Source organism: Nelumbo lutea, chromosome 3, assembly GCF_056320005.1.
Source record: "Nelumbo lutea isolate HS-2025 chromosome 3, American lotus-T2T, whole genome shotgun sequence".
NCBI classification, from domain to species: Eukaryota; Viridiplantae; Streptophyta; class Magnoliopsida; order Proteales; family Nelumbonaceae; genus Nelumbo; species Nelumbo lutea.
In genome coordinates, this window is record NC_142686.1 from 63,330,514 (window position 1) to 63,345,261 (window position 14,748).

General features: G+C 40.3%; 1 long non-coding RNA gene across 1 annotated transcript; it reads right to left on the bottom strand.

The window, feature by feature from the left end:
* Positions 1-8,483: 8,483 nt before the first annotated feature.
* LOC148865317 (uncharacterized) lies at positions 8,484-14,103 on the bottom strand. The gene is made up of 3 exons (XR_016109011.1): positions 13,781-14,103; positions 11,573-11,614; positions 8,484-8,663 (listed from the first exon to the last, which is right to left on the bottom strand). It is a non-coding gene; the product is annotated as an uncharacterized LOC148865317 (long non-coding RNA).
* Positions 14,104-14,748: the final 645 nt, after the last annotated feature.

Here is a 14,748-nt window from a genome sequence, read left to right on the forward strand (position 1 = left end):
CAGTCTCAAGTATAAATAGGGGGTGAGTACCTAGACACTTTATTATGAAGAGCTTCCTTGTCCCCTAGTGGTTTCGTCTGAGCTTCCTAACCTCAGGCCTCGTCCACCCCTCGTTACACCCGTACTAACTTGACCGTCGGAGTCTCTACCTCGGGTTAGCGCCCGAGGCCTTTGACATCTTCTCTCTCTCTCTTCATAGGTCTGGCATTCCGAACCCTGGCTATAGCAGACCTCGGACTCATCAATTATTCCTCATCTCATAAGTGAATTTACCTTGTTGCCCTTGGCCCATTCCAGGCAGCAACAATTGGTGCCATCTGTGGGAAACATCGCTAAGACTTCCCTCAATTGAACTTACACTCTGGAACTAATCTTAAAAGTTAACACCTAAGCTTCAGTCGAGATGGCAAGAAACGCAAGGAATGCTCAAAACCTGTTTATGATGGACCAATTCCAAATGGTCCTCGACCAGTTCAACAACCTCGCATAGAGGTTGGACGAGGTGGGGCGCCCGGCAGGAGGCCTCCCTTAGGGTAGCTGCCCCACTAGAAGCCTAAGGCATCAGGGCAAATGAGTATCTCTAGACCGACTAGACATAGGCCCAGTCAAACCCGACAGGGCCAACCCCTCAGGGTCCAACAGTAGCTGACGCGCTAGTCATCCAACAAAGAAACGAATCCACACAGTCTCGCAATCACCGCCGTGACCAAGGACACCACCGCCGACGAGAAAGCCCTCGGGACAAAGGCAGGCGATCAGGTCACCATAGCCCCCCTTCGAGGGTCGAGGGCCGATGATGTGCCTCTCCCTCTTGTGTTTCAAACCTCTGAGACCTCCTGAACAATCGGCGGGCTAGAAGGAATAGAAATGTACCTACATCAGAATACTCCGGGAATAAGGTCAACCCGTTCCGCGTCCGAGAGGACCAGGACGAGGCCTAGGCCCCCATCGACCAAAAGATTGTTGACTTGCAGGTGCAGCTCAGCGCCATCAAAGATGAACTCCCCCAGGTTAAAGAGAGCTGAGTTGACGCCTCAGCAAGCCAGAACTCTTCGTTCGGGAAAATGGATGCCTTCACCCCCGACATCACCTCGAAACCCCTCCCCCCACACTTCAAAGCATCGATGCTCGAGATGTATGATGGAACATCCGACCCGGACGACCACCTGGAAAGCTTCAAGGCACTCATGCTCCTTTATGGGTACTCCAATGCCTTGATGTGTCGGGCCTTCCAAGCAACCTTCAAAAGGGTAGCCTGCCGATGGTTCTCCGGGCTCCCCCCCCCCAGTCCATCAGCTCGTGGGAGCAGTTCGCCAGTCTCTTCCTTACCCACTTCATTAGTAGCCGACGATGCCAAACGAGCATTGTCTTGCTCATGACGATTCAGCAAAAGTGTGGCGAGAGCCTGCGGTCCTCCATTAACCGCTTCAAGAAGGAGGAGCTCAGGGCCTGGGACCTCAACCCCATGGTCTCCATGCATGTGGCCATCAACAACCTCCTGCCGGGCTCGGCCATCAACTGCTCAATTGCCAAGACCCCGCCCAAATCCAAGGCGGAGTTCTTGAAGAAAGCCCAAAAGTATATTGTTGTCGATGAGGCCTCAGTTGGTGACCGCCAAGTGGGAGAGGCCGACCACCACCATGGAGGCCTAAAGAAGAAGAGAAATGGAGACAGCCGCAATGGCAACAACAACAATAACAGCAAGGACAACAAGAAGTCACTGGCCTCAGCCATAGCTTATAATAAATATACACCACTCAAATCCACCCGGACACAAATCCAAATGCAGGTAGGGAAGGAGGAGTATGTGAAGTGGCCTGAGAAGATGAAGAGGAACCTCAAGAGGGGTAACCTAAAGAAGTACTACAAGTACCACCGCGGCACTGGCCACGACACTGACGACTGTTATGACTTGAAGAATGAGATTGAGTCCCTCATCTGTCGTGGCCACTTGAAGCAGTACATGGGTGGAAAGACTAGCGCCTCATCCTCGCAACAACAATAGCAGTAGTAGTTAGAAGGCGTCATCGACATCATCCTCGGGGGCACAACCTCGGGTGGCGCCTCAGCCTCGGCCCAAAAAGCCTACGCCAGGTAATTGAACATCCAAGGGCCGGCTCCCAAAAGGCCGAAGCAAAGTGAAGCCTTCACCTTTACAGACGAGGACTTGAAGGGGATCTCAGTCCCCCATGATGATGCGCTGGTGGTGTCGGTCGTCATCACAAATTTCATGGTGAGGAGGATATTGGTCGACAGCGGCTCCTCAGCAACAATCCTCTTCTACAACGCCTTCGAGAGAATGAACCTGGCGCCCGAGCGCCTTCATTCCGCCGACGTGCCACTCATCGGCTTCTCCGGGAATGTCATCAAATTGAAGGGAAAAATCACCTTACCAGTCACAGTAGAGACAGAACCCCAGCAAGTGACAAGGATGAATGAGTTCCTGGTTGTGAAGATCGACTCCCCCTACAACGCCATCATCGGGTGGCTGACCCTCCATGTACTTAAGCCAGCCATCTCCTCTTACCACCTCGCTCTCAAGTTCCCCATCGAACACGACATCAGAGTCATACGGGGGATTAGCAAACCGCCCGCCAGTGCGTCGAAGTCGCTTGGCGCTCATCTCACGTACGGATACAGCACGACGACCCGTCTCAGGCACGGTCCTGGCCCGTCAGTATGGAGACCAGTAGCGCACACGACATGCACCCAATGCTGGAACCCATCCCCCATATGGCTTCGTAGCTTGTTAGCAACAAGACCCGTCCTGCGCACAGTCAATGCACAACCACCTACCACCAAGTGTTACCTTTGGCGACCACCAACTGAGGCCAACGCCTTGTACAGATTCACCACGACATAAGCAAAGTGCAGGACCTAGGGGCAAGTATGCCTTGTACCCATATCCAACACGGGCCCGAACTTGCAGAATCCGAGGCCAAGGCCTCCGCATGGTAGAACCTTTACAACACTCCTTGGAGGGGGAACTGAAGCCCTAGTCGATGCCACCATGATCAAGGACTAAGTGCCTCCTCGACAAGCCGAAGCCAAGGTCGAGGTCCTTGTCAAGAAAGGCCACTCAGTGCCTCCCAGTGAAGATAATACACTCTCTTCAACCAAAGCCAAGGTCCTCAGCTAAGACCACCGCGGCATCGAGAGTGGGGGCAAATGATGTAGGCACTTAAGGCTCGAGCCAATGGCACGCACGCGCATGGCGAAAGGCGGCCCGCAGAGCAAATCCAATGAGAGCATCGTGTAGAGCAAAGACCGGCATGCGATGCGGGGCCAATAGCACGACCACACACGATGACCTTGAATGGCTGCACCCTCAAGGTCGGACCACATCCTGGTCGTCTACGTCCACCTACATCCAAGCGGTCTCAAGTATAAATAGGTCATCTGCGTCCACCTACCTCGGATGGTCGCGCCCTCAAGCCTAGGGTGAGTACCTAGACTCTTTATTACAAAGATCTTCCATGCCTCACTGGTGGCCTCGTCTGAGCATCTCAATCTCAAGCCTCGTCCATCTCTCGTTACACCCATACTAACTTGATCGTCGGAGTCTGCACCTCGGGTTAGCACCCGATGCCGCTGACATCTCTCTCTCTCTTCATAGGTCTGACCTACCAGCCCTTGGCCACAGTAGACCTCGGACTCATCAATCAATCCTCGACTCAGAAGTGAATTTACCTTGTTGCGCTCAACCCATTCCATGCAGCAACAAAAACCTGGTTGGAAAACAGATTGTTTCTCAAAATAAAAATACAAACAACCATGTTATTGAAATTTTGGTTTCAAAATGTTTTGATCCAGATTTTTTGGTAAGAAACAAATTCATTCAATATCAAAGCCAACAGAATTCTATATATAGATAGAGGAGAAAAAGTATCAACCCAAGACTTTAGGCAGTCTAAGATTACATCAAGCTATTAACCCTTAGGTCTAGATGGGCTGGCCAGGAGATGGGCTACATAGTTGGATGAATGATCTACAAATTTCCAACGAATAGAATTAAAAGAAGCTAGCTCCAATTGAATATCTTTAGCAAAACACAAATCTCACTATCAACCTTGAATAAGTTTGACCTCAAAATATTTAGCACAGGAAGGCTGTCGCAACAAATCTGAATGTTATCAAGCTTTAAGCGCCTTGCCAACTTTAGGCTGTGAAGAATAGTTGTAGCTTTAGAGAAGATAGCAAAACAAGGGATATCACTCACAGCTTTAGCAGGTAAAAACCTACTACCAGGACTTAGAATAAGCACACCACTACTACCATTATAATATTTCGAAATAAAACTTCCATCAATCCAGATTAAGGCAAAACATAAGTGGGGAGCTCTGAAACCCAAGCTGTCATTACATCTACTCCTTGTCGCCACAGGTGAGCGAAGCTGAGCATGCAGGCAAAAGGAATCTTGAATAATCCTGTCAACATAAGAGAGGGTGAGCATAGGATCTTCAAGAAGTTCATCGTAGACTAGTTTATTTCTCCTTAACCAGATGCACCAATAGATTGCAGATAGTTTGTTAAACAAAATTTGTAACTCGGATTTCGCAAGAAAATAGTTTTGGATCCACAAAAGGACCCACTACTTAAAAGGGGGATGACATCTATAATTCATTTGAAGATTAAGGCTTAAAGCAAATGATGGTAGAGTGGCCAGAGACCCTCATTTGATCCTCAACATGTTGGAATATCTAATGGCGATGTGGCAAGCCACATGTTGATGGAAGATGATTATTTTATGGTTATCTCTATGCAACACCATACAAAAATTTTAATTTAAATTCAAATTCGAAATTTAAACTCAAATACAAAAATTTAAACAATTTCCTATTTAACGATTAATTATTCAATTAAATAACTAAAAGAAAATAAATTAAATAAAGCAACAAATAATAATTGCAAATAGAAAATAAAACAACAATTAATTGTACTAAACAGAATTAACAACTACTAAAAATAAATTCTAACAAACTAATTGCTAATCTAAAAATTAAAATGAAAATAAAATGATCAAAAGGAAAATTATGCAAGAAATAAATAAAATAAAATGAATGAAATTTTTTTTATTATTTTTATTTTTTTATTGTTGTTTTTATTTTTTTAGCTGAAATAAAAAAAAAACACAAATCTAAAAATTGACCCAAAAATAAAATAAACAAAAGAAAAATATGATGCAAGAAATAAATAAAATAAAATAAATAAATTTTTTTCTTACTCTAAAATAAAAGAAAAACACAAACCCAATAAAATAAAATAAAAATCAAACAAGAAATTAAAATAAAGACAAAAAATAGATCTAGAAACAAAATGGAAGAAAATTAATACTAAAAATAAATAAATAAATCGGATCTAGACAAAAATTAATTAAAAATTCAAAAATAACTATTCTATATAAAAAAGAGTTTGAAAATAGAAATAAGAAAATTAAAAACAAAATGGAACGACTGCACCTGAAACACAATCCAATTTCTCCTCTTCTTTTCCGTCCCGTAGTCCCGCAACACTCTAGTACCCCACCTTTCGCTATTCCATCCTGTAGAATCAAAGAGAAACAATAATTAAACTGAGATAGTGAATCAAGTAATAAAACGCTCTGATACCCCACCTTTCCGGAAGCGCATCGTTAAACACTCTGGAACACAAGTTTAAACATTTATAATTTTATTTTGATTCTCAAACAACTACTAATGTAGTAAATGGGTGAGAACGGATCGTATCCACGGGGAAGCGAGGGAAAAAATAATATTTTCTTAGATCCGGACAAGATAACACAAAGGGGAGTTGCAGAAATATAAAATTAATTAATTAAAAAAATGGAGTTCATTAAAACCAAATTCGAACAACACTGAGAATAACATGTGCATAAAAATAAATAGATAACAAAAACAAATAAATAAAAGAAACAAAATAAAAATGTCTAATTCGATCAGAGGTACAAGTTTTCGGATCTCTCCTTCCACCCTCGAACTTCTCGAGCTAGGCCTTCCGTTTTACCTGGCCGAATTTCAGATCTATGGAAGAGAATTAAAACACAAATTAAATCTAATAAAAGTAAATTTGCATGAAGGAAAAATAAACCGAAATTAAAGAACAAAAAGTAATTCTAAAATTGAAGAAAATATGGTTGGGATTCAAATCCAAAGGTGGCAGTAGTGGTGTTGGCGAACTGCAAGTAGGAACCCCTCCCCTTCCTCTACCCATGAACTTCTCAAGATCAGCCTTCCATCTTACCCGGGGACAAAATCCAACCCTTTCTCAGGAGCCCTTGGGTCCTTTTTATAGAGAAGGGTGGATACAACTGGGATTAGAGAGAAAGAGGGGGTGGCAGTTGGGTTTTAGCAAAAATATGGGTGCCCTAGGGCTTAGAATGAAGGATTAGGATGGTTCTAGGGTCATCCTAAGGCTGAGAAGAAAAGGAGAAGGCACCCAATATTTTGTAAGGCTGAGATTTAATGGCTAAAGGCTGAATGGTGAAGATTAGAAGTTAGGTGGCTCCTAAGATTAGAATGCTAAAAAGAGAGTGCCCTAGAATGGATGGTGGATATTAGAAGGGATGGAAGGTGAGGATTTAGCAGTTAGGGGCGGCTAGGATTTGTTAAGAGTGAAAAGAATGGGTTAAAAGGTGCCCTAGGGTTTGCTAAGGTGTGGGGAGCATGCTAACACAGTAGGAGGGGCGCCAAAATGAGTTTAGCAACTAGGAGGCACCTTGGCGCCCTCCTGCTTTCAGTTTTTCACAAAAACACTCCCTCTCTCAGCTAGACTTCACACCAGCTTCCCAAAAACTGCAATTCAGCCATGAAACCTTCCCAGTTTTGCACAGAATTTGCATAGAGGCCCTCAGAGGCCACAACATTGAAATTAACTGAGAAAATGACACAATTTGACTACTATAAGGCCAAAAGTACCCCTGAATTGATGCCCTTAAGGCATCAAAATGCAAAGTTACCATCGGGTTAGGCCGGTTTACTGGTGTTTTTCCAACCGACCCGACCTGGTTGGGTTAACTAAAGATGAAATTGAAACCAACCCTATATTAAGCAAAACGGACCTAGTCGGTTTGATTCGGTTTGGGTCAGTTTTGTGATATTCAAAGTATCTCTTGGCCTTAAAGATCCAAGTCATAGGATCCTCACTTGAATAATTTGGGAAGTCAAACTTTGTTGTTCTACTTGTTGTCCATCCACTGCACCTTGTCCCTTCTTGCTTGTGGTTGGCTCCTTCCTAGTCACCTTCACTTTTACACTAGTGGGGCTTCTTTCCAAATGTGCCACCACCGATGCCAAGGTTTTCTTGACTCCTGCAAATTGCCCATCACTTTGTGCAGGTGGATTTCCATTCAATCCACACAATTTTTTGTTGCTTTATATCGTATGCTTGGCATTCTCAATTCTTCTCAAGGAATCAGCATACATTGATACCAAAATGATGTGTAGCTGCCCAACTCAGGCTCCTCTTGAGGGTGGAGTAGCCTCTTTCACCAAAGTTACAAGAAGAAATGGGAAGAGAGAGAAAGGTAAGTCTTAGTTCACTATTCTTAGTAGGAATGGAAGCTTCTTTCATACTAGTTCAGCTATCTTTGTAAATGACACTTGCCATCTGGCTTCTTGATTACTTAAAATCCAACTATCTCTGAGTTAGCTGGCTCAAGAACCTGATGTGACTTCCTTCTTTTCCTCCTAGAATATACTCATAGCTTGCTGAGCTGCTCTTCTTTGTCCCTAACACAACATTATTAGTAATCAATTCATAATGGCTCTTAACAGTTGTATCCTTCTCTCCCATCGTTTGTATTTAGAGAAAAGGAAAACCTCTCTTATTGAACTAAGCATCACTCACTACAAGAAAATAGGCCTATAGCTATGGACAAAACCGTAGCTATAAATGCAAAAAACCGTAGCTATAGGTCTATAGCTACGAACTGGCTATGGTCAAGAAACGATAGTTGCAGTCGCGATGGCTGTAGGCAATAGTTACAGTGGACCGCATCCGTAGCTACAACTAACCTATAGCTACGGTTTGTGCCTATAGCTAAAGCCTAACTTAAATAATTACATACACATTTGTAGCTACGGTTTTTAAGTTATCCATAGATACAAATTTGACTTTTTAGCTACGGTTGTGTGATGTCTGTAGCTACAAAATTTGCATTTATAGCTACAAACCCAAGTTGTCCGTAGCAAAAGGCATCAATCTATAGCTACGGATATTAACCCGCCATAGCTAGAAAAAAATTACCTATAGCTACGGTTGATGTTATCAGTATCAGAAAACAACAATCTATAGCCACGGAGGTGTACGGTCCGTAGCTAGTTAAAAAAAACCTTTAGCAACGACTTTCTTTCACTGTAGCTAAAACATCTTTAGCAACAGTTCCCATTGCCTGTAGCAAAAAAAATCCTAAATTTTTTCATTATTTATTTGAAACCTGCTTTCCTGTATTGAATACAAGCACAACTAATTGATAATATAAGATGGAACTTGAATTTAAAATTTCATTAAAAGGTTCTTGAATACATGAACTATATATCTCAAAGTGCTTTAACATCCATGTGTTCGCTACAAATTCAATGTTCTTGAATACATGAAACTAATCCAAAAAAAATGGCATGTAAAATTTGATCAAATGTCTCCATCTACACGTGTGAAGTATCCTCCTTTACCATGTTCAACATATAAGAAAATAATAGAAAATAAGTTAGAAATCACATTTTTGGAGATATAAAATCATATATGAAAATTTAATTAAGTATATATGAAATATAAACTCATGCCTACTTTCCAAGCCTAATGTTAAACATATGACGAATGTAAGGATTGAGATCAAACACATCTTTTATGCATTTCAAGTTTTCACTAAACACAACAATGTTTATGATGTGGGGCCCAGCTATGTTGAAGTAAATCCCTGAACTTGAAATTTTTTTGGTCACTGAACTTGAAAACTGCTATTTAATCTTGGTAAGCTGAGGCATTTGGGTCCAAATTCTATAATGATTTAATGCAAAATTAAAGAAATCTTCTTCGTTTCACATGATGTAATATTACATTCTTGGTGTGCATACAAGTTCAACATCAATGTTTTCTTCTTTTTTCTTTATCAATGACAAAGTCAATAGGATTTTTATTGATATAGAAAGATGAAAGCTCCTGCTATTTTAAGATTATCTGAAAAATATCTAGTAGCAAGAACAATTCAAGAACTATGTGAAACATAGAAAGCAACACCTTTAGCAGAATATATTTAACTAGACAAACTCTTAACTTGTTTATTGAAAGCCGGGTCATGGAGTTTCTCAACTCTCATACAGACTTCAGTCTGTTAATCCCATCTCTAGAAGGGGATTCTGAAGAGAACAATGTAACTTCACAATCATTCATACACACAAAAGAAGAGGTAAGATACTTTAGCATTGTAGAACTACAGCAATGCTATGGAGTATTTGATGGGGGAATAAGTGCTAGAGCTTTTAAGAATAACATAACAACAGGTGGAAGATATATTTGACCTCATAGGGTGGTTCATTAGGTTGAATAGGGAGGAAACCAAGGAAATTCCTGTGGACTCAATCTTGAAAGGAGGGCCATTGTAGCTGATTGTTCTCAAAGAAGACAACATACTCATCATCTTTGGGTACCACTGAATTATGATGGCTGTTGCTATTGTAATCTAGGACCAGTGGGAGAATCCAACTCATTGAGAGCATAAATGCTTGCCATTTTGCAAGGTTTAAGGCTAGGTCACTCTTCCAATGACAACAATCTGGTATATGGTTGTAGAAGTCAACTAACATGTGGTAATTTCTTAGTTCATTTCTGTAACTTTTGTTTTATCAGCAAACGTAATTTTATTAAGAAAAATGAGATGAGAAATAGTACAGAAATTGAGTAGCCTCGGATACCCCACTAAGACTTCATGGTGACACCAAGCTTTTGATCATTCATGTAGGTACTGATAATTTGCTTGATAGGTTCATAACGAAACCACACTTGCAGGTAGGAGAACCATTGTTCTTGTTAGTCCACTTCATGGTAGCAGGGTCAAAGTAGTTCTCACCTCAGAGCCTCTCCATCATCTTTGCCTCATCTACACCAAACTTGGAAGCATACATCTTAGCAAAATTAGTAAGGGTGAAAACCCATCCATTCAGACTAACAGAGAAAGCAACTGTCCCTTTCTCTGGATAAACCTGAACGTCACCACTCACCAAGGAGAGGGTCTTCATATGTAATGTAGCCATAATCACATTAGCATTCTCAATGACTCTTTGGAGAAGTTTGATAAGCCTCAAGGAAGAACCTGTCCATCTTGTTTACAGTCAAGACAGGCCTAATCCTCTCACCAAGGGCTTGACGGAGGACAGTTTCAGTTTGAACACATACACCCTCAACACAATCAACCACCACAAATGCACCATCAGTAATGCGGAGAGCAGCAGTGACCTCAGATGAGAAGCCAACATGCCCAGGAAAATCAATAAGGTTAATGAGATACTCATTCCCTTGCCTTTCTCCCTTCAAGTTCTTCAGAGAATCATCAGACCCAAATGTCTTCAACCTTCTCTGTAGCCATTGCTTTGTATTGGTGGGTTTAGAGCTTGTATAGGCTTCAATACAGCCCAACACTCTATAGGAGCAAAATCTCTACTTTACTTCTGCTTGTTTAATGCAGTGCATTACCCTTTTCAAAAGAAAAATAAAATAAAATAAGGTTTAGAGTGTTCTACTTGACTGTTGAATTTTAGTCTTTGCACAGTATTTCTGTACATGTTGATGAAAATATGTTGACTTTTTTGGGTCATTAATATAATCATAAAGTAAGCATGTAAATTTGCACATTAAGAGTTTTAGTTTGTCTGATGTGAAGCCTGACATAAATGTTGACTTATCCTCTAAGAAAAAGGGCAAAGCCAACCCTTGTTTGGTGTAAATCTATGATATTGGAATGGTATGATACCATGATACCTACTTAGAGATTTCTAGACTACTTAGAGATTGTTATTAAAGTCTCCCATTTGTCACAAAACACTAATTTGAATGGTTAGGCATTTCATTTGTCACAAAACAATAATTTGAATGGTTACATATTTCATTATTCAAAGGTATCTGTGTGCATGTGTTCTAGTGTGTGTGTGTGTGTGTGTCTGAGAGAGAGAGAGAGAGAGAGAGAGAGAGATATGTGCTGTACTACCATAATATTTTAAGAAATAGCAAAGTGGACCACTGGCCGCCTCTTTTATTCTCCATCCTCCTTTCATTTCCTAGTTTCATAGAAGATCCAGTAGTACCAAGATGGCAAAAAAAATGGTATATGGTTTGTCCTATACTTACAGTGTCAGCAAAAAACCAATCAGAAAGGTAAGAATTCACATTTTTATCCTACTTCAGATATTGATATTGGTGTCTTTGTTGGGTTTTCAAAGGCTCGTGATACAAATTAAAGTCATTGGTGATTTTTCACTTTTCAGTAAAGCATTTAGAAGGTAAGAATTATGATGATTTACTTGTTCTCCATTAATTCATGCATGGACCAAATTAAGAAAGAAAGAAGGAAAGGAAGACTCACATCACGTCAAGCAAGTCCAAAATTAGCAACAGTTTTCATTGCCTGTAGCAAAAAACATCCTAAATTTGTTCATTATTTATTTGAAACCTGCTTTCCTGTATTGAATACAAGCACAACTAATTGATAATATAAGATGGAACTTGAATTTAAATTTTCATTAAAAGGTTCTTGAATACATGAACTATATATCTCAAAGTGCTTTAACATCCATGTGTTCGCTACAAATTCAATGTTCTTGAATACATGAAACTCAATCCAAAAAAAATGGCATGTAAAATTTGATCAAATGTCTCCATCTACACGTGTGAAGTATCCTCCTTTACCATGTTCAACATATAAGAAAATAATAGAAAATAAGTTAGAAATCACATTTTTGGAGATATAAAAACATATATGAAAATTTAATTAAGTATATATGGAACAAGCCTAGTTTGTTCCATATGAAAATTTAATCACATATTCCGTAACACCAATAGAACAAGCTTAGTTTGTTTACTCTTTTGTGCAGCTTCCTCAATTTTCTACACATAGAAGCAAAACAATAGACATGAAAATTAACTACATCAAATAGAAAGGCTCAAATAACTAACAAATTACTCTATATTTAAATTACAAGATCCAAGAGGACAATTCTGCTAACCCTTTAATTCTAGAGAGGTAAGAGTGTGTTAACAAGTGTGGGGAGGTAGACAAGAAGTAGAAATCAAGTCTCACTTAACCAAGGAGTAGAAAAAGGCAAAAATCAAGTCCAACAATATGAAAGCTGCTACCATCATCTGCTGGCAATGATCTCATGGATGGCATCACTGACTATTTGATCTTCAGACCTAACAGCCAGCTTGGCAACCTACTTGGGCCCATCAATTCCAAATGACAACCGGACAAGCACCTTGACATTGCCTATAAACACACCAGACAACAGGTACGTGTGTGACCTCGAATTGCTTGGTACAACTTCAGTGCCCTCACAGGGCTGCTTTCCAAGAATGTCAATGACAGCACCAACAGCCTCTACCAAGCTCTCCCTTACACCAAGGCCATACTCATCAACCCACTCACAATCTGGTCCCATGATTTCCCATGCATTTCTCAAATTAGAGACCCCCCACTTTCAACATATAATCTGCAGCAACAACATCAAGGTCCTCCAGCTGATATTTTTTTAAGCCACATCACTTTTTATTTTTTATTAGCAATGGATCAAGGCAAGTTACAGAGAAGGAGAGTATCAATATAATCATCCCCATTTCAGATAGAATGAGAACTAACCCCTGGTGCAACTCTCCAATACCATACATCCAAGGCAATCTTGAGTTCTGGAGGGGTTAGTCCTCCACCAATTCAATTTTTATCTATTAAACCCCTCTCAAGCAAGTGAAGCACATCCCAGGCTTGCTGATCTTGACAATCAAATAAGCAAGGTGTTCAAAACTTCAAATTACTTGCCAGAGGTCTTGCTTCCAAGATATGATGTTGCAGCTACCAAGGAGCAAGGGAACCTTCCCAAGATTTTCCTATGATTACTTGTGGATTTCTTTCCAATTGGAAGGTTTTGTATCCTAAAGAGCAGCCCGACTTTAACCGATACAATATGGAAGTTCATTCTGAATTATCATTGCCTATTACTTGAAAATACCATCAAGCATATAAGCCACACCACCTTTTACTTTAACAATTTTCAAATGCTTCTTAGACATTAAACAATGTAAAAGCTTTGTATTTCATCTCATTTCATTACAAGGAAGTAGTTTAATTTTGAATGGGCAGTCATGCCAATCAAAATTTTACAATTTAGAATATGATTCATGATTTGAATTGTAAATGCCAAGGTACCGTATCTAATTTTTTTTCCTTTGAATCCTTTAATGAGAAAACTAGCTGTTATTAGGGGATTTTGTTTTAATACCTTCAAAGAGCAGAAGTCAAAACCCCAAACCCAGAAACTCAAATAAATCTCACCATTAAAGAAATACCTATCGACCATCTTTCTTTTGGAAGAAGAAAGATGGAACAACCTCACTTGATACCCCCATCCCACTGGTTAAAGAATTACCCACAGACACTCTTCAATGTTTTCCTTTTCCTGTAATAACTTCTAATTTTAATATTTTGAAAATAAATATACCTAATCAACAATCGGTCCATGAAAGAAATTGGAAAATTTATGAACTAATTAAGTTGATGAGAAATAGGGCATTTAAAACAAACCTGCGGTAACGAAGTAGCACACCTTTGTCGTCCGGATAGGTTCTGTATCCTAACGAAGTTGCACACCTTTACCAAGCCAGTCCTTGCGTCTAGAGAAAACCAGTTGATGATTTGTGATAAAATAGGAAACGAAAGAACTGAGGGTTTTATAAGAAACAAAATAACAGAAGGTTTTATGAGTGAAAGCAAGATTAAAGAAATGAGGAGTGGTTTCGAAACTAAAGAAGACAACTTGGAAACTAAAGAAGAGTGATAAAATAAGAAACGAGAAGTTAAAGAAGATTAAAGAATCAAAGGGAGTTTCGAAAATAAAGAGAAAGAACAAAGTGGTTTTGGGGGGCCGGAGGAAAAGAAAAATGGAACCGTTCCGGCCACCGGTTTTCGGGTCGACAGTTCGACCGTCTGGTTCAAATGGACCGCCTGTTCTAACAATATAAATTAAAATAACTACCGAACGGTCGGACCGTCCAACCCAATAACTGAACCCCTGACCTGTTTGGTCTCTGAGTCGGTTTTAAAAACATGATGTTATGTCATTGGAAAGTGTAACTCATACAACCCGAAAATGGAACCGTTATGGCCATCGATTTTTGGGTCGACCGTTTGATCATATGGTTCAAACGGATGACTCGTTTTGACAACAAAAATTAAAAAAATAAAAAAAAATAGCCAAAAACCATTGAACGGGTCAATGGGTTGATGGTTCGATCACTCGGGTCAATGGGTCATTGACCGATTCAATGGTTTTTTGCCAGGGACTGGAATTTGGGTAAAACAGAACCGGTTGCCTAGACGGTTTCCAATTAAAAATTTAAAAAAATCGGACGACCCGTTCTAACAACAAAAATTAAAGGCAAAAAATTGAGTGTGTGAGGTCCATTAAGCAATCCCATAGGTGTTATGTCATTCGAGCATGTGACTATATGACCTGAAAATGAAATCATTCTGGCCATTGGTTTTCGGGTCGA